The sequence below is a fragment of the Macaca mulatta genome, chromosome 2 (genome assembly GCF_049350105.2).
Source record: "Macaca mulatta isolate MMU2019108-1 chromosome 2, T2T-MMU8v2.0, whole genome shotgun sequence".
Taxonomy (NCBI): Eukaryota; Metazoa; Chordata; class Mammalia; order Primates; family Cercopithecidae; genus Macaca; species Macaca mulatta.
The window spans coordinates 110,892,270-110,901,519 of record NC_133407.1 but is presented as its reverse complement, the minus strand read 5'-3'; positions in this window follow the sequence as shown (position 1 = coordinate 110,901,519).

Here is a 9,250-nt window from a genome sequence, read left to right as displayed (position 1 = left end):
CCACTGCACTCCAGCCTGGGCAACAAGAGTGAAACTTCGTGTCAGAAAAAAAAAAAAAAATTATGAATAAATTTAACAAAACAAGTGTAAGACTTTTACACTGAAAAAAGAAACATTGTTGAAAGAAATTAAAGACCAAAATAATGAAAAAATATCCTGCGTTCTGGTGGCTCACACCTGTAATCCCAGCACTTTGGGAGGCCGAGGTGGGCAGATCACGAAGTTGGGAGATGGAGACCATCCTGGCTAACATGGTGAAACCCCGTCTCTACTAAAAAAAGTACAAAAAATTAGCCTGGCGTGGTGGCGGGCACCTGTAGTCCCAGCTACTTGGGAGGCTGAGGCAGGAGAATGGCGTGAACCCAGGAGGCGGAGCTTGCAGTGAGCCGAGATCGTGCCACTGCAATCTAGCCTGGGAGACAGAGCAAGACTCCGTCTCAAAAAAAAAAAAGAAAAAAAATCCTGTGTTCACAGATTGGAAGACTTGATATGATTAAGCGAGGGCCAGGTGCGGTGGCTCACACCTGTAATCCCAGCACTTTGAGAGGCCAAGGTGGGTGGATTGCTTGAGTCTAGAAGTTTGAAACCAGCCTGGACAATATGGCAAAACCTTGTCTCTACTAAAAATACAAAAATTAACTCGGCATGGTGGTATGTACCTGTGGTCCCAGAGACTCAGGAGGCTGAGGTGGGAGGATCACCTGAGCCCAGGGAGGTCAAGGCTGCAGTGAGCTGAAATCAGGCCACCGTACTCCAACCTGGGCAACTGGAGTGAGACCCTGTCTCAAAAAAAATTTTTTTTTAAATAATATTATTAAGATGGTAATGCTCCACAAATTGATCTGAAGATTAAATGCAATCCCTGTCAAAATCCCAGCTGACTTCTTTGCAGAAATTGACAAGATGATCCTAAAATTCATGTGAAATGCAAGGAACCCAGATTGTTGCATTGAAAAGAACAATCTTGAAAAGAACCATTTTGGAGGACTCACACTTTCTAATTCAAAATAAAACAGCCAGAAGTCCCCTTGCAGTGACTCATGCCTATAATGTCAACACGTTGAGAGCCCAAGGTGGGAGGATCGTTTGAGCCCAGGAGTTTGAGACCGGTCTGGGCAACAGAGCAAGACTCCCATCTAAATAAAAAATTAGCCGGGCATGGTGGCATGAGCCTGTAGTGTCATCTACTCAGGAGGCCAAGGTGGAAGAACTGCTTGAGCCCAGGTGCTGAAGGCTGCAGTGAGCTGCAATTGTGCCACTGCACTCCAGCCTGGGCAACAGAGTGAGAGCCTCTAAGAAAATAAATAAATAAAACAAAATTTTAAAATAGCTGGGCATGGTAGTTCATGCCTGTAATCCCAGCTACTGGGGAAGCTGAGGGTGCTTGAGGCCAGGCATTGGAGACCAGCCCAAGCAACATAGTGAGACTCTGTCTCTAAACAAAAGGCAAAAAATTAGAAGAACTAAAACTAAAGCAGCAAAATGTATAATGATGTCAGCAAAAATGGTAGGACCTCCAAAAATTTGGCTCTGCATAAAGGCAATGAAAACACTGGCAAGGCTTGGTGTGGTGTCTCACACCTGTAATCCCAGCACTTTGGGAGGCTGAGGCTGGAGGACTGCTTGCGCCCAGGAATTTGAGACCAATCTGGGCAACATAGTGAGACCTCATTACTACAGGTAATTTAAAAATTGGCCAGGTGGCTGGGTGCGGTGGTTCATGCCTGTAATCCCAGCTCTTTGGGAGGCCGAGGCAGGCAGATCATGAGGTCAGGAGATCGAGACCAACCTGGCTAACACAGTGCAACCCCGTCTCTACTAAAAATACAAAAAATTAGCCGGGCATGGTGGCAGGTGCCTGTAGTCCCAGCTGCTGGGGAGGCTGAGGCAGAATGGCATGAACCTGGGAGGCAGAGCTTGCAGTGAGTCGAGATTGCACCACTGCACTCTAGCCTGGGCGACAGAGCAAAACTCTGTCTCAAAAAAAAATAATAATAATAATAAATTAAAAATTAAAAATTGGCCAGGTGGCTGGGTGTGGTGGCTCACGTCTATAATCCCAGCACTTTGGTAGGCTGAGGCGGGCAGATCACCTGAGGTCGGGAGTTCGAGACCAGCCTGACCAACATGGAGAAATCCCATCTCTACTAAAATACAAAATTAGTCAGACATGGTGGCGCGTGCCTGTAATCACAGGTAATTGGGAGGCTGAGGCAGGAGAAGCACTTGAACCCAGGAGGCGGAAGTTGCGGTGAGCTGAGATTGCGCCATTGCACTCCAGCCTGGGCAACAAGAGTGAAATTCCGTCTCAAAAAAAAAAAAAAATGGCCAGGCATGGTGGCTCATGCCTGTAGTTCCACCTACTTGGGAAGCTGACGTGGGAGGATACCTTGATCCTGAGAGGTGAAGGTTGCTGTGAGCCGAGATCGCGCCACTACACTCCAGCCTGGGTGACAAGGTGATACCTTGTCTCAAAAAAAAAAAAAAAAGATGAAAATACAGGAAAAAAATATGGATTCAAATTACTATCTGGAGTTGCTTGTTTTCAGGCTAAAAAAGTTTCCCTTAGTATTTCTTGTAAGGCAGCTTAGCGACATATTCTCTGTTTTCGTTTATCTGGAAACGTCTTTATTTCGCCTTCTTTTTTTTTTTTTTTTTGATACGGAGTTCGCTCTGTCGCCCAGGCTGGAGTGCAATGGCACCATCTCGGCTTACTGCAAGCTCCGCCTCCCTGGTTCACGCCATTCTCCTGCCTCAGCCTCCCGAGAAGGTGGGACTACAGGCGCCTGTCACCACACCAGGCTAATTTTTTTGTATTGTTAGTAGAGACACGGTTTCACTGTGTTAACCAGGATGGTCTCAATCTCCTGATCTCATGATCTGTCTGCCTCAGCCTCCCAAAGAGCTGGGATTACAGGCGTGAGCCACCGTGCCCAGCCTATTTCACCTTCAATTTGAAAGGTGGCTCTACTGAATATAACATTCCTTTTTTTTTTCTTTTCTTTCTTTTTGAGGCAGGGTCTTGCTCTGTTGCCCAGGCTGAAGTACAGTGCCATGATCAAGCTCACAGTCATCTTGAACTCCTGGGCTCCAGCAACTCTCCCGCCTCAACCTACACAGTAGCTGGGACTATAGGTGCTCACCACCATGCCCAGCTAATTTTTAATTATTTTGTAAAGGTAGCGGGTCTTGCTATGTTGTCCAGGCTGGTCTTGAACTCCTGGTCTCAAGTGATCCTCCTACCTCAGATTCCCAAAGTGCTGGGATTACGGGTGAGAGCCACCATGCCTGGCCTAATATTCTTGATTGACTTTTTTTTTTTTTTTGAGCTCTTTGAACATGCTCTTTTTTTTTTTTCTTTTTTTGAGATGGAGTCTCGCTCTGTTGCCCAGGCTGAGTGCAGTGGTGCGCTCTCAGCTCACTGCAACCTCCACCTCCCAGGTTCAAGCAATTCTCCTGCCTGCCTCAGCCTCCCAAGTGGCTGGGATTATAGGCGCCTGCTGCCACGCCTGGATAATTTTTTTGTACTTTTAGTAGAGACAGGGTTTCACTATGTTGGCCAGGCTGGTCTCCAACTCCTGACCTCAGGTGATCTGCCTGATCTCCCAAAGTGCTAGGATTACAGGCATGAGCCACCACGCCCAGCCTGAACATGCTTTCTTACTACCTTCTGGCCTCCGTTGTTGCTGATAAGAAGCCACCTGTAGCCCGGTGCGGTGGCTCACGCGTGTAATCCCAGCACTTCAGGAGGCCGAGGCAGGTGGATCACGAGATCCACAAAAAAATTAGCCAGGCATGGTGGCGTGTGCCTGTAATCCCAGCTACTCAGGAGGCTGAGGCAGGAGAACTGTTTGAACTGGGACCCAGGAGGCAGAGGTTGCAGTGAGCTGAGATTGCAACATTGCACTCCAGCCTGGGCAACAAGAGTGAAACTCTGTCTAAAAAAAAAAAGAAGAAAAAAGTCACCTGTAAGGCTTATTGGCATTCACTTTCAAGTGATGGGTCATATTTCTCTTGCTGCTTTCAAGATTTTTCTTTGTCTTTGCCTTTCAGATTTCTTTTTTTTTTTTTTTTTTTTTTGAGGCGGAGTCTTGCTCTGTCGCCCAGGCTGGTGGGCAGTGGCGCGATCTCCGCTCACTGCAAGCTCCGCCGCCTCCCGGGTTCACGCCATTCTCCTGCCTCAGCCTCCCTAGAAGGTGGGACTACAGGCACCCGCCACCATGCCCAGCTAATTTTTTTGTATTTTCAGTAGAGACGGGGTTTCACCGTGTTTACCAGGATGGTCTCGATCTCCTGACCTCGTGATCCGCTGGCCTTGGCCTCCCAAAGTGCTGGGATTACAGGCGTGAGCCAGCGTGCCCGGCCAGAATTCTTAATATAATGTTTTGGTTCATTGATCTTTTTGTGTTTACCCTACTTGGATTTCAGTGAGTGTCTTGGATGTATTAATACTTTATAGCAAATTTCAGACGTTTTCAGTCATTATTTCTCTGAGTATTTTTTTTCTGCTCCTTTATCTCTACCTTCTCCTGGTATTCTTATGGATATAATTGGTATATTTAACAGTGTCCAACATTCCTCTGAGGCTGTTTGTTTTTCTTCATTCTTCTTTCTCTCTGTTCTTCTGATGGCACAATCTCTGTTGATCTACATTCAAGTTTTCTTTTCTTTTTTTTTTTTTTTTTGAGACGGAGTCTTGCTCTGTAGCCCGGGCTGGAGTGCAGTGGCCAGATCTCAGCTCACTGCAAGCTCCGCCTCCCGGATTTACGCCATTCTCCTGCCTCAGCCTCCGGAGTAGCTGGGACTACAGGCGCCCGCCACCTCGCCCGGCTAGTTTTTTGTATTTTTAGTAGAGACGGGGTTTCACCGTGTTAGCCAGGATGGTCTCGATCTCCTGACCTCGTGATCCGCCCGTCTCGGCCTCCCAAAGTGCTGGGATTACAGGCTTGAGCCACCGCGCCCGGCCAACATTCAAGTTTTCTAATATTTTATTCTGCCAGTTAAATCTACTGTTGAGATTTTCATTTCAATTATTATGCTTTTCAACTCCCAAATTTCCATTTGATTCTTTTTTTTTTTTTTTTTTTTTTTTTTGAGATAGAGTCTCACTCTGTTACCCAGGCTGGAATGCAGTGGCATGACCTCAGCTCATGACCTCTGCCTTCCAGGCTCAAGTGATTCTTGGGCCTCAGCCTCCCGAGTAGCTGGGATTACAGGCATGTGCCACCACACCTGGCTAATTTTTGTATTTTTAGTAGAGACAAAGTTTCGTCATGTTGGCCAGACTGGCCTTGAACTCCTGACCTCAAATGGTCCACCCACCTCGGCCTCCCAAAGTGCTGGGATTACAGGCATGAGCCACTGTGCCTGGCCCATTTGATTCTTTTTTAAAAAGATAATTTCTGAGCTGGGTGCAGCATCTCAATCCTGTAATCCCAGCAGTTTGGGAGGCCAAGGCAGGTGGATTGCTTGAGTTCAGGAGATAAAGACCAGCCTGGACAAATAGAGACCCTGCCTGTATAAAAATTACAAAAAAGGGCCGGGTGCGGTGGCTCACGCCTGTAATCTCAGCACTTTGGGAGGCTGAGGCGGGCAGATCACGAGGTCAGGAGATCGAGACTATCCTGACTAACACGGTGAAACCCCGTCTCTACTAAAAATACAAAACATTAGCCGGGCATGGTGGCGAGTGCCTGTAGTCTCAGCTACTCGGAAGGCTGAGGCAGGAGAATGGCACGAACCCAGAGATTGCGCCACTGCACTCCAGCCTGGGCAACAGAGCGAGACTCTGTCTCAAAACAAACAAACGAACAAACAAACAAACAAAAAATTACAAAAAAGACCGGGCACAGTGGCTCGTGCCTGTAATCCCAGCACTTTGGGAGGCCGAGGAGGGAGGATCACATGAGGTCAGGAGTTTGAGACCAGCCTGGCCAACATGGGGAAACCCCGTCTCTACTAAAAATACAAAAATTAGCTGGATGTGGTGGTAGGCGCCTGTAATCCCAGCTATTCAGGAGGCCAGGGCAAGATAATCGATTGAACCCGGGAGGCGGAAGTTGCAGTGAGCTGAGATCACGCTACTGCACTCCAGTCTGGGCAACAGAGCAAGACTCTGTCTAAAAAAAAAAAAAATAGCTGGGTGTGGTGGCTGAGGTGAGAGCATTGCTTGAGCCCAGGAAGTCAAGACTGCAATGAGCTGTGATCACTCCAATGTACTCCAGCCTAGGGAACAGAGGTTGTCTCTAAAAAATTTTTAAATAATAATAATTTCTATCTCTTTTTTTCTTTCTTTCTTTTTTTTTTTTTTTTTTGGAGATGAAGTGTCTCTCTGTCACCCAGGCTGGAGTGCAGTGGCGTGCCTTCTGGGTTCAAGCGATTCTCCTGCCACAGCCTCCCACATAGCTGGGATTACAAGCATGCGCCACCTTGCCTGGCTAATTTTTTTATTTTTAGTAGAGACGGGGTTTCACCATGTTAGCCAGGCTGGTCTGGAACTCCTGACCTCAAGTGATCCACCCACCTTGGCCTCCCAAAGTGCTGGGATTACAGGCGTGAGCCACCACACCCAATGTCTGTCTATTTACTGATATTCTCTATTTGATGGGACTTTTCATCACACCTTCCTTTACTTCTTTTTTTTTTTTTTTTTTTTTTTTTTTTGAGGTGGGATCTTGGTTCTATCATCATCCAGGCTGGAGTACAGTGGCTCGATCTCAGCTCACTGCAGCCTTGACTGCCCAGGCTTAAGTGATCCTCCCACCTCAGCCTCCCAACTAGCTGGGACCGGGGGCACATGCCACCCCACCCAACTAGTTTTTTTAATTATTTGTAGAGACAGGGTCTCACTATGTTGCCCAAGTTGGTCTCGAACTCCTGGGCTCAAGCTCTCCTTGCACCTCAGCCTCCCAGAGTGCTGGGATTACAGGTGTGAGCTACAGTGCCCAGCCCCTTTACTTCTTTAATCATGGTTTTCTCTAGTTATTTGAAAATACTCATAATTATTACTTTGAAGTCTTTCCATGAAATCTGACATCTGAACTTTCTCACAGGTAGTTTCTATAGCCTGTTTTTTTCCCTGGGGTATGGGTCAGACCTTCCTGTTTCTTTGCATGTCTTGTATGTAATTTGTTATTGGAAACTGGACATTTTAGGTGATATATTGTGAAACTTTGGGCACTGGTTTCTCTGTTCCATGGCTTGTTATGGGTTTTTGTTTGTCTGGTGACTAGTGGATTTAGTGAAGTCTATACTCATCGGCCCCCACCCCAATCCCAATCACCACCCATAGTGTGAAGCCTCTTACGTTGCTCCCCAGAGGGCACAGCCTTGGGTATGCCCACAGTCGCCCTGGGATGGCAGTGGTTCTGGCAGGACTTTATCTCATTCCCTGACCACACACAGCTGTGAGACTCCGCTAATTGCTGGCTGATTGCTCTACTGTTTTCAACAATTCCTTGGGGTACAAATTGCTCTACGGAGGAATCCAGTTAAATCTGGACTTTTGCGAAGGAATCGCTCTCTCTCTCTCTCCTTTTTTTTTAGACAGTCTCGCTCTGTCCCCCAGGCTGGAGTGCAGTGGCGTTATCTCAGCTCACTGCAACCTCTGCCTCCTGGGTTCAAGTGATTCTCCTGCCTCAGCCAACCAAGTAGCTGGGATTACAGATGTGTGCCACCACACCTGGCTAATTTTTATATTTTTAGTAGAGATGGAGTTTCGCCATGTTGGCCAGGCTGGTCTGAAACTCCTGGCTTCCAGTGACTCTCCCGCCTCTGCCTCCCAAAGTGCTGGGACTACAGGTGTGAGCCACTGTGCCTGGCCTGAAGGGATATCTCTTTGGGTCAATGACTGAGACTTGTGACTCCAGAATGGCTCTTAACTGTACCTTTCCTTGGTCCTGTCTAGCAAACTAGCCAACCTATGGTTTTGCTTCTATCTCTGATTAATTTTCCAAATTCCTCTTAATGGCATTTTTTTTTTTTTAATCAGAACCTCAATTGTTTCTGAGAGCACCATTAGGCTTGAACTTCTCCACACTCTTGCAAACAAAGTCAATTCATTTGGGAAAACATCTGAAGCTCCCAGCCTTCCCCTTAACCCAGGCCAAATCTCTGAGCCACAGCTCTGGAGCTGGGGTCGGGGACAATGGCCCATCTCTTGCTGAGTGACACACCTGCTATAAGAGATTGTCACTCTGTGGAGAGTAGGGAAGTAGCTCCAAGTCTTCTTGGCTTGCCCCTGCCTTATGAATCAGAATTAAGACAATCAAGGCCCCAGCATTCTCAGTGGCACCACACACAATGTAGAGTCTCTATCCCCTGCATGAGGTCTGGGTGCACTAAGAGAGCTACCATCTTGGCCATACTCATAAAGAGCTTAGCCTCAGCAACAGGTAGCTGGGGGCCAGGTGGAAAATGCCAACATTCTATCCCTCTTGGGAAGACAGTTCTCCTACTGGGAGCTAGTTGGAGAGGGAATCCTATGTTCTTGGCTTAACCAGTCTGGAGTGGACTTTCCATCTCATTGAACTGGGAAGGAGAAAGAAGGAATGCATGTTGGTTTAACTATCATAGCTTTGATTAGTCCTACCAAGTTTTAGTAGATTCACTTGAATATTTATTCATTTTCTGAATGCACTTAGGACCATTTCCAGAGACTTTATTTTGGTTTTTTTGTTTTTGTACTTTTTTGAGACTGAGTTTCACATTGTCGCCCAGGCTGGAGTGCAGTGGCATGATCTTGGCTCACAGCAACCTCCACCTTCCGGGTTCAAGCAATTATCGTGCCTCAGCCTCCCAAGTAGCTGGGACTACAGCCTCCACGCCTGGCTAATTTTTGTATTTGTAGTAGAGACAGGGTTTCACCATGTTGGCCAGGCTGGTCTCAAACTACTGATCTCAGGTGATCTGCCCGTCTTGGTCTCCCAAAGTGCTGGGATTACAGGTGTGAGCCACTGTGCCCAGCCTGTGTTTCTATTTTTGAGACAGGGTTTTCTCTGTTGCCCAGGCTGGAGTGCAGTGGCATGATCATAGCTCACTGCAGCCTTGAACTCCTGGGCTAAAGCAATCCTCTCGCCTTGGCCTCCCAAAGTGCTGGGATTACAGGCATGAGCCACCACACCTGGCCCTGGGTAGTTTTTTTTTTTTTTTTTTTTTTTTTTTTAACATTTCTCCTCTCCCTGTCCCCACTACAAGTCTTGGTTTAGCCCCTCCCAGACTCCTGCCCCACCCCTTCTGAGGCAGCCAGTGC